Source organism: Curcuma longa, chromosome 15 (genome assembly GCF_044706935.1).
Source record: "Curcuma longa cultivar G26 ecotype Majalengka, Jawa Barat chromosome 15, ITB_CL_G26_1.1, whole genome shotgun sequence".
Taxonomy (NCBI): Eukaryota; Viridiplantae; Streptophyta; class Magnoliopsida; order Zingiberales; family Zingiberaceae; genus Curcuma; species Curcuma longa.
In genome coordinates this window covers 8,910,266-8,920,602 of record NC_133875.1, presented here as the reverse complement: position 1 = coordinate 8,920,602, position 10,337 = coordinate 8,910,266, and the positions used below count along the sequence as shown (strand labels likewise).

At 30.8% G+C, this 10,337-nt stretch overlaps 1 long non-coding RNA gene across 1 annotated transcript; it reads right to left on the bottom strand.

Moving 5' to 3' along the window:
- Positions 1–7,694: 7,694 nt before the first annotated feature.
- Positions 7,695–10,227, bottom strand: LOC141845819 (uncharacterized). Its single transcript, XR_012603294.1, has 4 exons — positions 9,994–10,227; positions 9,805–9,872; positions 8,986–9,044; positions 7,695–7,906 (listed from the first exon to the last, which is right to left on the bottom strand). It is a non-coding gene; the product is annotated as an uncharacterized LOC141845819 (long non-coding RNA).
- Positions 10,228–10,337: the final 110 nt, after the last annotated feature.

The window sequence follows — 10,337 nt, the reverse complement described above, 5'->3', positions numbered from 1 at the left end:
GCCATGTTGGTCCTATTGTCACATCAGCTGGAATTGAGTTAAGAAGCACTTATTCCTTTTTGTCTTCCTTTTTCTGTCACAAAGCATGGTTTACTGGCCTCATCGAATGGATGTGAAATCATTGAACAATTAATTAGTCGCTGAACCACTGTATTATTGTTGGAGGAGCTGACTACTATTCCATGTTTTCGTTGTTATGTTCTCTCTCATTTTCAGTTACACTTTTGGTTTGATTTCTACGCGTGTACAATTGACGAGATGATAGTGCATACTCCTACAATTGTTTGCAAACTATTGAACAAATTAGTTTAAGAAACATTTCAGCGTAGCATTGTTGTGATATATTCGATTAACTTTACAAGATGCAGCTTTCAGCAACTAGTATGTTTGGTTCAGAACAGGTGAAGTTAAAAAGCACGCAACAGTCAGCTTGATGTTCAGTGATTTTAGCAGTTTGTGCAGCAGGATGTTTATTATTGATTTCCTTATGCTCCATGCCGCCATGGTTTCTAGATGATTTCGAACATGAAAAATACATTAAATAGATAACAATTTGAACATTAAATCCAAATAATTAAGAAAATTAGTTCGCTAGTTTTTTTTCCACTGCATTTTTTTTATGGAACTCAAAATTCTTATCTCATTTTGAAATTTATTAAAAAAAATATTGCACTTTCTCAAAGTGAAATTGAAACATATCTTCTATGTTGGTATAATCATATCTTAAGTTGTCTGGTGTAATCATGCTTATTGAAAAACATCTTATATGTGTTTGTGTAGTGGAAGCTATTTGTGACTCACCAGAGGAGAGAGAGGTAAATAGCGACTTGTAATAAAATTAATTTTATTCTTGCTAATTAATTAGCAAGGGCACACATATATTAAAATAAAAATATAACATAAAAAAATGATAGAATTTACTTGGTTATAATCCTCGAGTTGTTAGTCCAAGATTATGAATAATTTTATTAATCTCTTTCAGAAATGATCCGGAAAGCAGAAAAGCTTCTTACAATAGTTGCGTAAAGATTATAATAAAATGAAGACAATTAAAATTGAGTGTGTTTTTTCTTCTTTGAATTTCAGTCTATTTATAGCATTCATCTCGATTTGATTGTTATGTTGAAGTGACACTTTTGGGCGCTTGGATCCATTGAACACAATCTACTCCGACAATGGTCTATTAATGGTTCTGGATGGCTAATTGCGATCTAGACGCTTTGATTCTATTGATGTGGACTTCATCTTAATTTATCTCGGCAACGGCTTGCGCTGACCTAGAATGGATATTCAGGTGTCGAATGGATTCGGGTGCTTAGAGTCTCGGGCGCCCGGAATGGATTTGTGCGCTTGGAGTCCGTCGGTTATGGATGCTTGAAACGGTTTTAGGCCCCTGGAATGATCAACCTCGTGTTGAACATTTTCCTCCTTTTGTTCTGTTTTGGTCGTCTTGCGTAGTCTTCTATTCAGTCTCTCATCTTTTGGATACACTAAGCTCTTCAGCTTGCTCCCATGCATCTTTCTCGTTCCGTCGGAGTATTCTTTCATAGCTCCTTGTACTTCGGATGCATCGAGCCCGTTGGCTCCTTTCCTGTGTCATCCTTTTCACTCGCTTGCGTCTTCTGTTAAAGTTCACCATCTGAATTACACGTGTTTTCCTAAGTCCATGTATACTTAGACACGCGTATTAAACATAACTTTGACATAATTTTAGACTGACCACACATTAAAAGTCTACTAGAGTATTAACAATCTCTCTTTGAGGTTGGTCAAACTATGTTTGAAATTAGGATAAATGAATAAATAAAAATAAAGCAACTTAAATGTAGTAAAAAAGTTAAGCATTAAATATTCTAACTCTCCCTGCATTTATGTCTAAATTTTTTATTTTCTCCCCCTTTTGACAACAACAAAAAATTAGAGTTATATAAAAAATCTGATATTAATTATTTGGGCCATAAAATTTTTTTAAAATTTTTATCAAATATAGAGCACAATATCTTCAATCATAAAAAATTAATTTTCACTGAAAATATATTTTAATTATTTTTATAATTTTAAAAAATATAATTTTCTTTTGATAATTATTAAAAAAATTTTAATCGTTCAAAAATTTTGAAATTTTATATGTTGCAGAGAACATATTATATTTTCATAGAAAAATAATTTTTATAAAAATTTCATTTAGAATATTCAGAAGAATTATTTTTGCATATCGAGTCAATCATAAAACAAAAGGAAAACAATTTCTTGGTTGACTATCCTATTAAATTTTTAATTAGTTAAAATTGATTTTGGAATCCAAAATAAATTTAAACCTATTGGATTTATCAAATATTTTTCTGCAATGAACCATTTTGGTACTTTTGAATTTGGTTTCTAAAATTTTGATAATTATATTTTAGCCCTTTATATAATTTATCTGAACCAGTAGAAAATTTTCTTAAAGTTGATCGGATGACTAGCAATAACCCAAATATGTCAAGGATGATTGGATGCTTGGCAAGAATAAACTCTAGACAGGTCAGGTCGATCGAATGCTTGACAAGGAAAGTCCAAACAAGTTAAGGATGATCGGATGTCTAGCAAGTGACAAGTCTTCTAAGCAGGTCAAAGTGACCAGATGTTTAGCAATGGAAAAACTCTAGGGGAGTAAACCCTAGGCAGAAGTCTTGAATGAGTGAATTGTGAGCAAGAGGTAAGTCTAGTAGGTTAAGTAGACTTACATGATTAGACTTATGTATTTGTTTGTATTTTATATGATTGTTTTGTAGGAACCTGGAGTTGGAAACAACAAAGAGAGTAAATAAATACAACTGGACAAAGTTAGATCAAGTTCTGAGTGAACCAGACTTGACTCAGGTTGAATTAGACTCGAATGGGTTCAATTAATCACTTGGGTTTAGTTGATTAGGTGTGGGTCCAAACTCGATTTGGTGATGTGGTCTGGTTCAATTGGCTAAAAAGGTTCCGATTGATCAAAAAATTTGATAATGATGAGATTGCGTGACTCATTCTAGATCACGAAGGGCTCGATCGTGGGGATCAGGTTTGACCAATTTCGTTCAATCGAATGAGGCTTATAGGTCGATCAGAGAGGCCTATAAAAAATCTTGAGATCAAAGCTCAGAACATAAATCTCTACTATTTAGTTCTCCTACTCTGTGCTCAAAGAAAATGCATCAATACATATGCGATCGGGGAAGCACCAAAAAGAGTGCAAGACATTCATGGCTTCTAGATCGACGACACTTGAGTTTGTTTGTATTTTATTTACAAGTTTTGATTTATTTCATATACTTTGTGCTTGATTCAATTTTGTAAGGAGTTTCTTAGCCTCTAGAAATATTCCAGAAAGGAGATAAGCTAGTGGATAGGCGTCTTATGTACATATATTTTGGAGTACGAACTCTTGGAGGTTAAGAACCAAATAAACTCTTGTGTCTTTCTTTGTTCTTTCCTTTGTATATTCCACTGCTAACAATCATAATAACAAGAATGAATTCATGAAAATGACAAAAGCGATGATCGATATTCACCCCCTTTTTATTGATCCCTAGTGATACTATAATTGGTATCAGAGCCAATCGACTCTTGATTAAACTAACCGCTAAGGGAGCAAGCATGCCAAAGATTGAGAGGGAGAGATCTAAAAGGTATGATTTTAAATACAAAGTTTAAATTTTATATTATTTGTTTCAAATATAGGGGAGAAATGGTACTATAAAAATAAGTACCATACTCATAAGATTTAGATGACACAACTAGCGACAAAGGAAGAACAAATGCTAGTTGTTAAGAAAAATAATGAGTACATCACGTGCTTCAAGTGAAAGAATCAATGTCTGAAGAAGAAGAAGAAAAAGTCTAATGAATTAGGAAAAGCGATTCAAGTCAATACATTTAAGCATTATAAAAATACCCTTATTAGAATGTATGATAATTTAGTTTCTTCAAATTCTCTCAATAAGTTTGATAGATCTATCACTTTAATTAATTCAAAAAATATTAATATAATTAATAATACAAATTCAAATGATAAAAAATTAAATAATTTAAAATTAATTAATCTTGGTAATGAATTAATCAAGAATATGATAAGTCCCTAGATGTAGATCAAATTAATCAAAATCTTGATAAATTATTTGATTTATTCAATCAAGATATTGATAAATCAACATAAATAATTATCTAAATCTAGATCTAGTTAATGTGAAAAAATTAAAATTTAATTTATTTAATCAATCTAAATTTAATTAATACTCAAGATAAATATGATTTAAAAAATTTAAATTTAATCAATTTAATTAATATGAATTTAATTAATAATCAATAAATCTAATTTAAATTTTAATTATTTTAATTAATTTAAATTTAATTAATGATGAGGATAAATCTAATTTAAACAATTAAAATCTAATTATTAAATAATTTAAATTTAAATAATAAATTAATTAATTAAGATAATTTTAAAAATAATTTGATTAATCCAAATATTAAAATATATTTAAATTTAAATCTTAAAAAATTGAATTTAAAGATAAAAAATTCAAAATATATTCTTTTAAATATTAAAAAGACAAATTTAAATTTAAAAAATTTGAATTTAAAAATGAAAATTCAAAATAATATTTCAAATCACAAAAAAATAAATTCAAATTTAAATCTAAAAGAAATATTAAACATTCAAAAGATAATCTTTGGAATCTTAAAAAGATAAATTTAAATTCAAATTTTATAAATTCAAATTTAAATTTTAAAAATTCAAAGGATATTCTTACAAATGTTAAAAAGATAAATTAAAGTTTTAAAAATCTGAAATTAAATTTTAAAATTTATAAACAGAATTATAATAAAGTATGATTTGATTATGGAATAATGACTAATTCAAATTTAAATTAAAAAATTAAAAAATTAAATCTTCAACTTATAAAAATTCAAAAAATATATAAAGTTAGAAAACAAACTAACACTTTGAAAAATAAAATTACAATATTAAACATATAAACAAACTAACACTTTGAAAAATAAAATTACAATATTAAACATATAGACTTAGGTTATAAGCCAAAGTCAAATACGAATCAAAATTTTAAAATTTATAAACTTAATTATCATCGAGTATCATTTGATTATGAAACTAATCAATAAAATATTACTCAAGTAAGTAATTAATTTAATAAAAATTAAAATATGTTAAAATGGATTAACACATTCACGATTAATATGAAATATATAAAATTAAAAATTTGATATATTATTATAGATAAATAATTATTATTGATTTATTTGACATACTGTATACTTTTCATGTATATGAATATTGAAATTCATTATATCTTATCTATTTATGTCATATCTGCATGCTAGTTTTAAATTAATTATTTATTATAAAATGGCCAGATAAGAAAAATGTGACTTGACTTTGACAATATAGTATCAGAACGTAGTGAATTGATAGTACGTTAGGGATATTTAGATTAATATGCCTGGACTAGATAAGACGTATCCTACCTGATACACCTAGCTAAGTAGAACTAACTGAAGTTAAGTCACCACATTATAAATCAGTTAGACCAGAGTTTTGTACTAAGTTGGTCAAGTATATAATTTCTCAAATTGACTTTATGTAAGGAAGTGGTCGTTGATTTGATTAAAAAAGCCCTTGTGTCTTACCATGACATAGAAGTCTATGTAAGAAATGTATCCTTAATTGATCCAAATTTAAATTTGAATTTAATATAAGGTCAAATCCCCTTCTCAAACTAAAATATAATCTTAATTACTTAAAATTGACAAATCATCTCACACGAACATGTAAGCTATTATGTAATGTGTGTGTTGAGACACATAGAATGGGTGAGATAATAAGAACAATTAAATTAAAAATATTTTTAATTTTTTTTCAAAATTTATAAATTAATATAAATATTTTTTTAAAATTATTTTTAAAATATTAATATTTCATTTAAATTCATGATTATCCTATTATACAACTTTAAAAATTATTGACCAATACTGACTTCTAGATCTTTATGTCAATAATAGAATCCTAGATTCTTAGACACTTAAGTATGTCTTTTTTTAGTTAATAAAGATGTCATAAGGGTATGTCAGATTAAAGAGTTGTCCTTATTGAAAGATCAAGTATTAAAAGAGAAGTTTTTTTAAAAATTATTTGAAAATGATTTCAAAACTATTTTTAACTTCTTCAACAAAGGTTTGGAGAATTATTTTGAAAATATTTTAAAATTTTAGTTAAAAAAGATACTTTCAAAATACATGTCTCTTTTTCAAAAGTATTTTCAAATTATTGTTCACTTTCAAAATTTTCTAAGTTGTTCTAATATTCAAAACTCCTTTTAAAATACTTAAAAATTTTGAAAAAAAAATTCAAATATATTTTGAAAAATATTTTTTCAAATGTATTTTGAAAAATATTTATAGAATCTTTGAAAATGAATACGATAAAAGTTTTTAAAACACCTTAGATTTTTTTGAAAGACAATTTCAAAGTTACATTGAAAAAACTTGAAAAGGTTAAGTAAATGGTCTTCCAAGAAGGAAAGAGATAATTTTGACTAAGAAAACCTTAAAATTATAGGTGCAAAACCTAAGGAAGATGATAGGTAATTGATTTTTTTGATGTGTGCCAAAGGGGAGAGGAAGATTTAAGTTATAAATATTTAATCCCTCTCAATTTGGCATAAGACCTAAGTCTAACATAAAAATATTATCAACATCAAAAGGGTGAGATTGTTGATGCAATCAACTTCTAGGGTTTCTATGTTTAACAATATAGACAACATACTTCGGTCTGGTCATCTATGATCAAGACTTGATCCAAATAGGATCAAATGTTTAGAAGTGAGTGAAGTGAGAAATTTAATCAAGCCAAGGTTAACTGAATGACTAGCAAAGAGAAGTCTAGTCAGATCAAGGTTGGTTGGATGACTAGCAAAGGAAAAATCTGGTTAGGTCAAGGTTGATCAGATGACTAATAAAAGTTTAAACAAGTCAAGGGTAATCAGATGACTAGTAAAAGTCCAAACAAGTTAAGAGTGACTGAATGCTTGATAAGAATAGAGTCCAAGTAGATTAAGATTGACCAGATGTTTAGCAAGAGAAGTCGAGTAGGTCAGGCAGACTTACAAGATTAGGATTATGTGTTTGTTAGTGTTTTGTGTAGTTGTTTTGCAGGAACCTAGAACTAGAAGCAAAATGAAGAGCAAACAAATGCAACTAGACAAAGTTGGACAAAGTCCTGAGTGAACAAGACTCGTATAGGTCCGGTTGATGGGATAGCCAGTTCAATCGAGCAAAAAATTGATCCAATCAATCTGTTGGGTTTAGTTGATTGAGTGTGGCTCCATCCGATTCGATGATGTGACCTGGTTCAGTCGGCCGAAAAGGTTCTAGTTGATCGAAAAACTTGATAATGATAAGATTGTGTGGCTCAATCTAGATCGTAAAGGGCTCGGTTGTGGGTTGTCACGTCCCGAGAGATGATTGTCCGAAAAATTTCGACAGCATCTTCCCTGTAACTATGACAATTTCCCTGAATACATGTGTATAACAGGCCAACACGGCGTAATATGGACAACACGTCCAACAAACACACACATAGATGCATAATAGATAAAATATATGGCCTACACGGCCACAACAACTAAAACTAACACATGCAACTAAAATCAAACGTAAAATTGACAAGTCCACACATTATCACAAGAGTTATGCAGCAACAATATAGAAAACTCCATAACATAAACATAACAAGTCCGACAAAACACACAACCACGAGTACAACTAGAAACCATACAAACCACTAGACAAAACCTCCTTTGCTGTGAGATGGATACAACCAGGCAACATCTCCAAGCTCCAAGTGAAACCTATCTGCTACCTGGGGAGAAAATAAAGCAACTCCAAGGTCTGGGTAGTGAGCATTAGATACTCAGTGGATACATAAATAGAAGTGCATGATAAGATAAATCAGCATGAATAACAAGAGTATACAGTCTGGAATTAATATACATAGAGAAAATAAATGATAATCAACAGGCAACAGGAATACTCAACAGGTAACAGGAATCATAGTAATAGAACATGATATATCCACTGAGATAATAAAGAAAGATCAATACCATATAACAGATATAGGAATTATGCAAGATCAAGTAGTGCATGGCATGTCATACAATGCAGCAAGTATATATCAATCAAGTGCAACAGTCACACACAAACATGCTGTAAATAACAGTGCAATATAATAGTAATCATAATAGCAAATGCATGCAAATATGCAGCACACATCACAGGCAACATGCATAGTCACTATCTGTACTCGTCATCCTCAATCACTCACCCAATGCAGTGAACTGAGGCGCACAACAGGACATACTACACAGGCTCTATCAACTAAACACCCTAATCAGGTGGCGAGTGGGCAGTGTCTCACAGGAGGGCAATATAACCAGTCTTGATCGCACCCCACTATGGCGCAACAATTGCTGTTACCCAAGTGCCACCTCAACACGGTGTCAGGGGAGTGCCAACAACAAATACAACCAACATGCTGTCAACAACTACTACAAACATGTAGATGTTATGATGATCATCCAACATATAATAGCTACAATAAATCAGCATAATCAACAGGAATCATGATGGATCATCATAGGTCAATAATATAAAATTTGAGACTGTACTATCAATGGATAGATCAATCAGAGGTCAACCAACATGTATCAAGCAGCAAACAGTACAAGGTATCAATTAGACAGTTAACCTAGATAACAGGAGTAGCAACAGAAAAATATCAGATCATGTCAAAGGTCAACTGGCAAGTATCAAGCAATGAATATCAAAAGTATCAACTAGATAAATAGCACAAATAGCAGAAGTATCAACGACTTAGATAGCAACAAAAATAGATCATGCACTGAAGAAAAAACCTGTAGTGACCAAGTACAGGGTACTCACCTGAATCAGACAATCGTCAATTACAATCCGAGAACAATAGGACCAATCAACTCAAGGTCCTGAAATTAAACAATAAAACAATACTTACTAAAATGATACTGTATTAAATTTACAGTAATTAAACTCCCCAAATAAATCTAACTAATCCCCTTGGTTTACACCTAGATTCAACACCTCCAAAATTAACTGTAACCCTAAAATAGATCAAACCTAATTCAAATTAAACTAATTTAACCATTTAGTTGCTATTAATAGGATTTAACTAATCCATTAATTAGTTGTATACATTAAATTAATCAATACAACTAACCTCATATTTAATCAAACCCAAGCTAACCAATTAACCTAATCCTATCAATAATTTAATCCAACCTTAATTAATTTAAATCTATTAACCCTAAATTAAATCCATTCCATACTTAAACAATTGAATTCAACAGATTGATTAACACTTGTTGGTTTAACTCATGTTAAGGACCAATTAAGATCCTAACCGAATTCAACATCAATCATCTAAAATTATCATCAACAACCATACTCAATTGAAATCCACAAGAAAAGGTCATTCCCCCAAACCAATCAAGGTAATGTAGATCAAGGGAAAAGCCTAACCTCACTAACTCATTCAGATAATTCCATAATCTACAGCTCACTATCACCATTGATAGAAACCCAATAGTATAAATTAAATCCCCAAAATCCAATATAACAGTCACAACTTCATAAATTGCATTCTCAACATCCTAATGACACTAACAACAGAAAAGAACAGAAATCCAACCAAGTCAAAAATCTTACCAACTCAATAAGAAGACTCACCTCTAATCTGTGCCCTAATTGGATTCCTCCTTCGATCAACTCTCTCTTCTTCTTCCCTTCTTCTTCACCTATAGTCGAAACATAACAGTGCTCAAGCCACACTGATCTTAAAAATCTGATCAACCATCTCTTAACAGGAACCCTAAAATACTGGTTATAGTTGAATTAAATTGGGTTCTGGCAACTCACCTCATCGATCAGCTCCGGTGAGCCACTCTCGATCCGATCCACCTGAGCTCCACCTTCCCTCGTCCAGGGCCGATCAAGCGAGCAACGATCCTCAGATGGCCACAGCGACAACCCAAATTGAAACGCAGATCAAGCGACGGCTGGTTGCTGGGTTGAGATTGGCGGCGAGCTTGAGTGCTAGGGCATTGCTTTGGTGGCCAAGGGAAGGGAAAGGCGACCAGCGGCAAGGAAGGACGGAACAGCTCGGCGGAGAGGGCGGATGGAAGCAGTGGAGTGAAAAGCCCTAAACTAGGTGTCACGATAGGGCTTCAAATTAGAATTTATATATTTTATCGAAAACCCAC